Source organism: Balaenoptera acutorostrata, chromosome 13 (assembly GCF_949987535.1).
Source record: "Balaenoptera acutorostrata chromosome 13, mBalAcu1.1, whole genome shotgun sequence".
Classification (NCBI taxonomy): Eukaryota; Metazoa; Chordata; class Mammalia; order Artiodactyla; family Balaenopteridae; genus Balaenoptera; species Balaenoptera acutorostrata.
The window spans coordinates 62,844,329-62,853,362 of NC_080076.1; the positions used below are offsets into that span (position 1 = coordinate 62,844,329).

General features: G+C 39.4%; 1 protein-coding gene across 3 annotated transcripts in view; it reads right to left on the reverse strand.

Moving 5' to 3' along the window:
* PPP4R1 (protein phosphatase 4 regulatory subunit 1) overlaps positions 1-8,176 on the reverse strand; it is a 71,492-nt gene extending 63,316 nt beyond the window's left edge. For 2 of the 3 annotated variants that reach the window (XM_057526272.1, XM_057526270.1), the window contains exons 1-3: positions 7,884-8,176; positions 1,331-1,414; positions 1,033-1,110 (exon numbers count right to left, since the gene is read on the reverse strand). The gene's annotated coding sequence lies outside the window, so the exon portion shown is untranslated. Of the gene's footprint in view, positions 1-1,032; positions 1,111-1,330; positions 1,415-2,575; positions 2,683-7,883 lie in introns of all 3 variants that reach the window. The other variant, XM_057526271.1, reaches the window with a different exon arrangement.
* Between the last annotated feature and the right edge of the window lie 858 nt (positions 8,177-9,034).

Sequence of the window (9,034 nt, forward strand, 5' to 3'; positions counted from 1 at the left end):
GGGGGAGGAGATGAAATTCTGAATAGTCTGCACGGTGGTCTTAATCAAGGACACTATATTACATCAGAGCCTCTGAAATTCATAATTCTGGGTAATAAAATGGGTCCCACATAGCTATTCCCAAAACTTCCCTCTCAGATGTTACAGGATGGAACGCATATTGCATAGTATGTATTAGGTTTCTGAGAGTAATAAAAACTGGAATAGCATCTCTAACTCTAGGTGTGTGTCTAATTTTCTCAAACATAGAATAATTAAAACTAAAAGCCAAACGGGCACAATCTAGTTTCACACCCTTATGTGAATTCAGCTGATACTAACTCTCAAAATGACAAGGAGTTATAAATTCACAAACTATCAATTGACTCAATCCGTGAGAATTTTGCCTTGCTGACACCTACCACTTTAGCAATTCTAGGTAGGAGGAGGAGGACAGAGCATTTGGCTCTTTACACTAACTGGTGATCTCCCTGCAGCAACACAAAATCGACAGAGTGCCAACTAGGCTTCAGCCCCTGGACACACAAAGGTGAAGAGAATGATCTGGACCATCTACCCAGTAAAGTCAGACTTAACAATTCTCAGTGATGGTGATAAAACAGAGGTTATGCACCAAATGCTAGCCTGGGATACAGATCAACTAACTCTGCCTTGGGTAGCGAGGCTGCACAGTGAGTTTTATCTCACTTTCTCTGGGAAGGCAGCCAAGGAGGAGGGGCTGGGTAGTTTTGTCCATATTGTTCAGGAGCTGTGCATTTGGTTATCGTCTTACCTGCATCCCATGTTACAGCAGGTCCCTTGAGGCAGCTCGGTTTTTAGACACTTCAGTGAGGATGTTCTTATTCACGGTTTGGCACAACCATGTTTTTTACATTTGATGTTTTCTCCCACTCTCTAGTCCTTTCTCAAACATACAATAAAATTTTTTCACACCAGTATTCACTCTATAAAAGGCACTGTTTCCTCCTCATAGAAAATGGTATTTAAAGAACAGCCATTATTATTCTATGCCCTTACCCCAACTGTACTTACAGTGTCACGCCTGTGGATGCTGGAAGCTGTGTGTCTAGTGGTCAGAGCACAACCCAGAGTCTGCTCTGCCCCTGAAATCTGCAAAATAGAGGGAATGTCACAAGTCACTGTTTTAGAAAGTATTATCCAACTATGGCTATTAAGGCCTGGATTTTTCAGAATAAGTCCTCTTCCAAATGATAGTGAAAACTTTTATGAGTAGCCAAGGAGCCTTGGAAATTGATAAATTTGACTCTTGAAACACAAACAAACATGATAAGTATCATGGGGAAAAATTGCTAATAAACAAAAAACCCACCTGACATTGCTTGCTGCTGTGTCATTTATTAATTTTTGTATTGGTAATTGAACTGTTTACTTTTGCTTCAGGATGATCCTAAAGCTGAAAGTATATAAAAGGCAGATCTTTTAGTTATGGTTTTGAATAATAAAAAATGAATCAATCTGAAAATGGAGACATACAATAAAAATGTTTTTTAAAGAAATTTTTAACCTTTATTTTCATTCATCTCTGGGGTTTTTTTTTTAGCCAGGTTGATGTCCCTCACAAACTGCCACTCCCCAGTAAAAAGAACAAATAGTTTCCTTTTTTTTTTTTTTTTTTTTTTTATTAATTGCCAACCCCTACCCAAAGCCTCCTATACATGTTTTGGTAAATTGTATGAAGGTAAATATTTGAAATTTTTCTTTCCTTTCTATGCTTCTTTTAAAGCCCTCTTTAAAGCTCCATGTCAAGATGACATTCCAAATTGTGAAATCTTAACTTTTCCTAGAGCTTTCATAGTTTGGCTTTTTCAAAGACATTGGATCTCTTTTTATTCACATTGGCTAAAGATACGTTTTCTCACACCACCTTAGGAAAACAATAAAGACTAGAGAGAGAAAATAGCTACAGAACTGAACCCTGTCCAGAGTTCTCTCTACTCAGGCTCTCCTTTCTCCATTTACAGGAGTTGAAGGCTGCCCATAGATGCAACAGAACTTCAGCTCTGTCCATAGTCAGCCAGACCGCAAGTTTCTTAGCATAGGCTTGTTCTGAGCAGAACAGTGCAACCTAGAACCACCATTGTAAACAGAGTATAAAGGAAAGTAAATCCTCTGTTTCTTATCCACCATGTTAAGGACTCCAGTGCTTTTCACAGCGCTCCAGATTAGTAGAACCAAAAGGATTCTGCATTGAGGAATCTTGCGGTTATTCCAGCTGAGGTACAGCACCCATCCAATTTGTTCCACGCATTTAAATTTTATTAGGAAAACTAATGTGAAAATAGTGAGCACTACTGAATTAAAATGGCAGTGTTGGTTTCCTTTATGCCTTTCTCTCCAAATGCACAAAGCATCAGTGGCAATCATGTTCAAAGCAAGGTGGAAGAGCCTGCCCCGATGTCTGGCAGAGTACGTGCTTGAGGAAACATTTATTATTCTGAATCTGAATGGATAAGTCAAGTTGAACCCGGAAAAAACCATAAGCAAACCACAGAGTCAAACCCAGATAAGCTCAGTAATTAAACTATGCCTTGATTCTAAAGTCTTTTCATACTACCTCTGCCCTCTGGTTCTGTGATTCAGAACAAAAGTTTCCACTCCAATTTCACTTCTGTGTAACTAACGCCTTGTAACAAAATTCCTTCTGTTCCTGGTCCTTGATTCCTGCATTTGGTTTAAAAAAAAAAAAAAAATATATATATATATATATATTATTTATTTATTTACAAAATATACACATATACAGGCACCGTGACACAACACAATTCATACAAAAGATAACTACTCCATTTTTAACTTTTTATTTTGAAATAATTACAGATTCACAGGAAATTGCAAAAATGTACTGGGAGGTCCTGTGTACCCCTCAGCCGGCTTCCCCCAATGGTAATATGGTACGTTTTGCAATATTTTTGAGATGTATGTACCAGGCATTATGTTAGGTGCTTTCGTGTACTTTCAGATTTAACGCAAACAGCTCTGTGAAGTAGGTATTGATATTTATGTTTTTCAAATAAAGGAAACCAAAGCTCAAAGAGGTTAAAATTTTGACAAAAGTCAGATGGCAAAATAGGGGAGTTGGAATTCAAACGCTGGAATCCTTATTCTAAATGATGCTAATAGGATTTGTATATCATTATGTTCATGACTTTTCCATCAAAATTGTCTCTCAGCCAATTTCTCTGGCATCAGGAAAGCCTCTGTCCTCTCACATGTACGGTCTGGGTATCATCTTTTTTTTTTTTTTTTTTTTTTTTACTTCCATTAACACATCAGGCCCTTCTTTCTTTTATTATTTAATTTTTATTTTCTTTATTCTTTTTTTGGCTGCATCGGGTCTTAGTTGCAGCACGCGGGGTCTTAGTTGCGGCATGCGGGATCTTTCTTTGCAGTGTGGGCTCTTCGTTGTGCGCAGGCTTCTCTCTAGTTGCGGCGTGTGGGTTTTCTCTTTAGTTGTGGCACGCGGGCTCCAGGGCGTGTGGGCTCTGCAGTTTGCGGCACGCGGGCTCTCTCACTGAGCCCGTAAGCAGTCACCCACCACTACCACCCCCACACACCACTAGCCCCTGACAACCACTAATCTGTTTCCTGTCTGTACCAATTTGCCTGCTCTGGACCTTCTATATAAACAGATTGATACAGCATGTGGACTGGCTTCTTTCACTTAGCATCATGGTTTCAAATTTCACCTATATTGTAGCATGGATCAGTATGTCATTACTTTTTATTGATGAATAATACTTCATTGTATAGATATACACCATTTTATTTATCCACTCATCAGTTGATGGATATTTGGGTTGTTTCCACTTTTTAGTTATTATGAATAATGCAACTATAAACATTCACATGCACGTTTTTATGTAAATGTACGCTCTCAGTTCTCTTGGGTATATACCTAGAGTGGAATTGCTGGATCATATGGTAACTTTAATATTTTGAGGAATTGCCAACTATTGTCCAAAGCAGTCACACCATTTCATATTCCCATCAGGAATGCATGAGAGACCCAGTTTTTCCATATCCCCTACATCAAATGTGGCTCTTCCAAAGTAAAGCTGTCTTTATTCACAAATGATGTGATTGTATATGTTGAAAATACAAGAATCTGCAAATAAACTTAAAATTAAGAAGTACATTTAGCAAAGTCACTGCACACAAGGTCAATTCTATAATTATAAGTCAGCACCCAATAGTTATACGCAAAAATTTAAAATTTGATGCCGTTTGCAATAGCATTTTAAAAAGTCAAATCCTAAATGGGGGGAGGGATAAAATTAGGAGTTTGGGATTAACATAGACACACTATTATAAATAAAATAGATAATCAACAAGGACCTACTGTGTAGCACAGGGAACTACAGTCAAAATCTTATAATAATCTAAAATGGAAAAGAATCTGAAAAAGAATATATGTATAACTGAATCACTTTTCTGTGCACCTGAAACTAATACAACATTGTAAATCAACTATACTTCAATTAAGAAAAAGTCAAATTCTACAAACAAATCTAGTGAAAGATATGCAGGACCATTATATAGAAAACTAGAGAAATTATTGAGATAAATTAATCTAGAAAATTCTTAAAATATATATATAAGGCTACAGCAAGGCCACAGATTAGAAAATTCAATTTTGTAAAGATGTCAATTGTCTTCCAAATTGGTTCATAGATTCAATTCATTCCCAATGAAAATCTGAGCAATTTTTTGTTGTGTGTGGATAGTGACAATCTGATTCTAAATGTCTGTGTGGAAATGCAAAGGGCCAAGGCAAAAATGCAAAGGGCCAAGGCAAAAAAAAAAAATACAAAGGGCCATTCCAAAAAAAAAAAATTAGAAATACTATTACTAATTTTGAAGAACAACAATATGGGAAGAACTTCCTCTATTGGATATCCAGACTTACATCAAAACTACAATACTTAAGAGAGTGGTATTGGAGTGAACATAAACAAACAGACTGATAAAACAAAATGAAGAGTCCAGAAGCAGACCCACACATATGTGGATGCCTGATTTATGATAACAGTGGCAACATAGAGTAGCAAGAGACAGATAAAAGCAGTGCAGCAGAGCTGGGAGCTGAGTCAACTGGGGTGTCAGATGAGGGAAAAAAATGAAATTTGATCCCTACCTCACTCCATATACAAAAATCAATTCCAGAGGAGCTGAGACACAAATATGAAATGTAAAGCAATAAAGCTTCAAAAGAGAGGAAAGGTCGGGGGGAGGGATAAATTAGGAGGTTGGGTTAACATATACACACTATTATATATAAAAAAAGATAATTAACAAGGACATACTATATAGCACAGGGAACTCTACTCAATATTCTGTAATAACCTAAATGGGAAAAGAATTTGAAAAAGAATAGATATGTGTATATGTATAACTGAATCACTTTGCTGTACACCTGAAACTAACACAATATTGTAAATCAACTATACTTTAATTTAAAAAAAAAAGCTTCAAAAGATAACACAGGAGCAAATCTTCCTGGCCTTGGGATAGGGAATGATTTCAAACACAATAACACTGACCACGCAGGAAAAAGATAAATTGGACCATATTAGAAGTTCTGTTACCCAAAGACACTATTAAGAGAGCACAAGCTATCAAGTGGCAGATCACTGCAACACACATAACTGAAAAGAGTGTTATCTTCAGAATAGTCAAAAAACTACAGATTAAGAAAAGGACAGACAATCCAATAGGAACCCAGGCAATATATGCAAACAGGCAGCTCATAAAAGAGTATATCCACATGGCAAGTAAACACATGAAAAGGTGCTCAATCTCACTTCTCATCAGGGAAATGTAAGTTAAAACAATGATGAGATACCATAAAACACCCATCAGAATAAAACATAACTTAAAAGGTAATATCAAGTACTGCTGAGGATGTGGAGTCTTATTTTCCTACTGATGCTGTAACAAATTACTAAAAATTTAGTGGCTTAAGGCAACTCAAATTTATTATCTCAGAGTTCAGTGGGTCAGAGCCTGACACAGTTTCACTGGGCTTATCGAGGTGTCAGAACTGCACTCCTTTCTGGAGGGTCTGGAGGAGAATCCATTTCTTTGCCTTTTTTGCTTCTAGAGACCCTCATGGTCCTGTGCTCTTGGCCTCCTTTCATTTTCAAGGCCGGCAAAATTGCATCACTGTGTCCACCCTTCCATGGTCACATTTGCCTCTGACTCACTTCCTTTCTGTTCCACATTTAAGAACCTGTGATGACACGGGCCCACCTGTGTCATCCAGCATAATCTCTCTCCATCAAGATCCGTAACTTAATCACAGCTGCAAAGTCCTTTTGCCACATAAGGTAACATATTCACAGGTTCCAGGAATAAGGATATGGACATCATTTTGGGCAGGGAGACAGGTGTGGGCATTATTCTTCCTTCCACATACAGCAACACGACTTTTATACAATGCTCTTGGGAATGGAAACTGGTACAACCACTTTAGAAAATATTTGGCAATATTTACTAAAGTCAAACACATGCAGAACCTATGATCCAGCAATTCCATTCCAAGGGACATGTACGTACCACCGCTATTTGTAACAAGCCCACAAACTAGAAAAAATCCAAGTGCCCGTCAACATTAAAATGGGTAAATAAAACTGTGCTATATTCGTGTTATGGAATGCCATATAGCAACGGAGATGAATGAACCACGGCCACACGCTATAAAATGAATGCCTCTCACAGACGTACTGCTAATTGAAAGAAGCCAGATGCTGCAGAACACATTCTGTGCGATCCCACCTATTCAAAATTTTTAAATGGGCAAAACTAAACTTTGGTGTTAGAAGTCAGTTTAGAGGCTGCCTTTGGGGGCACGGATAATGATTGGAAGAGGACCTGAGCAGCACTTGAGAGGGTATTGGTAATATTCCATTTCTTAGCCTGAGTGGAGGCTGCCTATGAGTGAACCCTCTGTGATTATTTTTCATGCTATGTCTTATGATTCGGGCCATTTTCTTCTGTATGCATGTTTTACTTTGACTTTTAAAAGTTTACTAAGCACGCAAATAATGTGAATGCACTGAACACTACAGAACTGTATACTTTAAAATGGTTAAGATGGTAAATTTAATATTGTATGTCTTCTCCATACACACAATTTTTTTAAATGTATTTAAAAAAAAGAATTTGCCTCTTTCTGAAAAATGTGGGTGACAAAATCTAACCCAGCACCAGCACCTAAGAACTTTAAACACTCTGAATTTTTCTCCATATCATCTTTAGGGAGAAATAAATGAAGAGGAGTAGGAGGAGAAGGAGCGGGAGGGACAGGAAGGGAGGAAGAGGGGGAGGAGATGGGGGAGGGGTGGGGAGGAGATGGGGGAGGGGTGGGGAGGAGATGGGGAGGGGTGGGGAGGAGATGGGGGAGGGACGGGGAGGAAGAGGAAAAGCAGAAGAAAAAGGAGGACGAGGAAGAGGGGGAGGGGCGAGGGACGGGAAACCAGAGAGGAAAAGGAAGTGTTTACCTGACTTAATTTGATTATTTAGTACTACTTTTGTTTTTGAAGCAGGGTTCCCCAGGCAGGTTAGAGGCACCGCGCGCACCCTTGGTTTCTTCCCTCCCCTCTGGGTCCTCAGCCGCCCGCTTAGGATGCTCAGGCCCTCCCTGCCCCCCAAGCCCCTCGGGTGAGAGTCCCCGAGCCTGAAACTGGAGAGAGAAGGAAGTGCTCCCGCCTCCATCCAAAGGCAGGGGCTTCGCGTCCTGGGTCCGTGGATGGGGAGCAGTCGCCTCACCCCCTTCCGATGGGGTTTCCAGGTCTGCGAAGTGTAAACTGTAAAATAAAAGTGCCTTTCCCGCGGTCTGTTGTGAGGGTCGAAGGAGTGAATACCTGTAAAGCGTCTTCACTTTACAGTGCAGACCGCGGCTGCACGTGGTGAGATGCACAGAGAACCCTCAGGTCACCGTCCGCGCCGCGCACCTGCGCATCCACGTCGCCGCTGTACGGGGTAGCGTGGGTACCTCCAGGTGAGCTCTGATGGCTCCCTATCTTTAGCTGTCACTGCGCCTCAACAAAGGGAAAGGACGCCCACCCCCAACTTAACGCTTCTCCGGATGGACTGGGCGCCCCGTGCTCACGCAGCTTTCACGTCCATCCTTCTGCCGGTTTAGAAATAAATAACGCATATATTAGGGAGGTAATGGCATGTGACTCCAGCCTTCGTGCTTTTAACTTCAACGGGATTTCAGCCAGGCGGTGGGGGTGGGGGAGTCCCCCCCCCGCTCCTACGTCATTTCCGGCATCCCCGAGACTGCGCAGCTCAGTGACCACGTGTGCGCCCAGGGGCCCAGCGCATCCGATCAGTGTGACAATGTCAATAATAGGAATAAACGTGATATGGATTTGTTATTATCTGAAGATGCCCTTTCAAATATAATTAAGCAATCTAAATATAACTTGGAGGAAAATCTCCTTATGTGCTTCCTGGTTTGAAATTCTGTCAAAGAGCTACATAAATTTATAACTGCCAGAGTGAATGCTGCAATATTAATGAATACTGTGAAAGCTATTATTTTATAGAGAGTGTTTTAGATAGTTAATTTGAGAAAGAACATTATGTACTTTTGGAGCCAATAAATTTATATAAAAATTTAATTACTAACATAAGGTAATAGTGATTATATCATGATTCCTAGCTTTTCAGAGTTTTGTTGTACTCATGATCCTATCATTAAACAAAATAATCTGTAAGAACTGCTTTTGATTTTTAAGTTTTTTAAAAAAACCCTTTAAGCCAAGAATCTTTTCCCCCAAAATCCTATTTGAAAGCTCTGCACATCTCATCAGAGTGACATTAAAATCATAATGTTAACTCTGCCATCTCAATTTTACAAGGAGAAAAAAGTCCAAAACAACATACAATAAACCCATAAGGAACTATCTTTAATCCAAATAGATACACTAAAGTGTATAAACAGTAGGGAAAAAATATTAGAGAAGAACTAGGTATCCCAAATCCATTTTTTCCTTCTAATAAACTT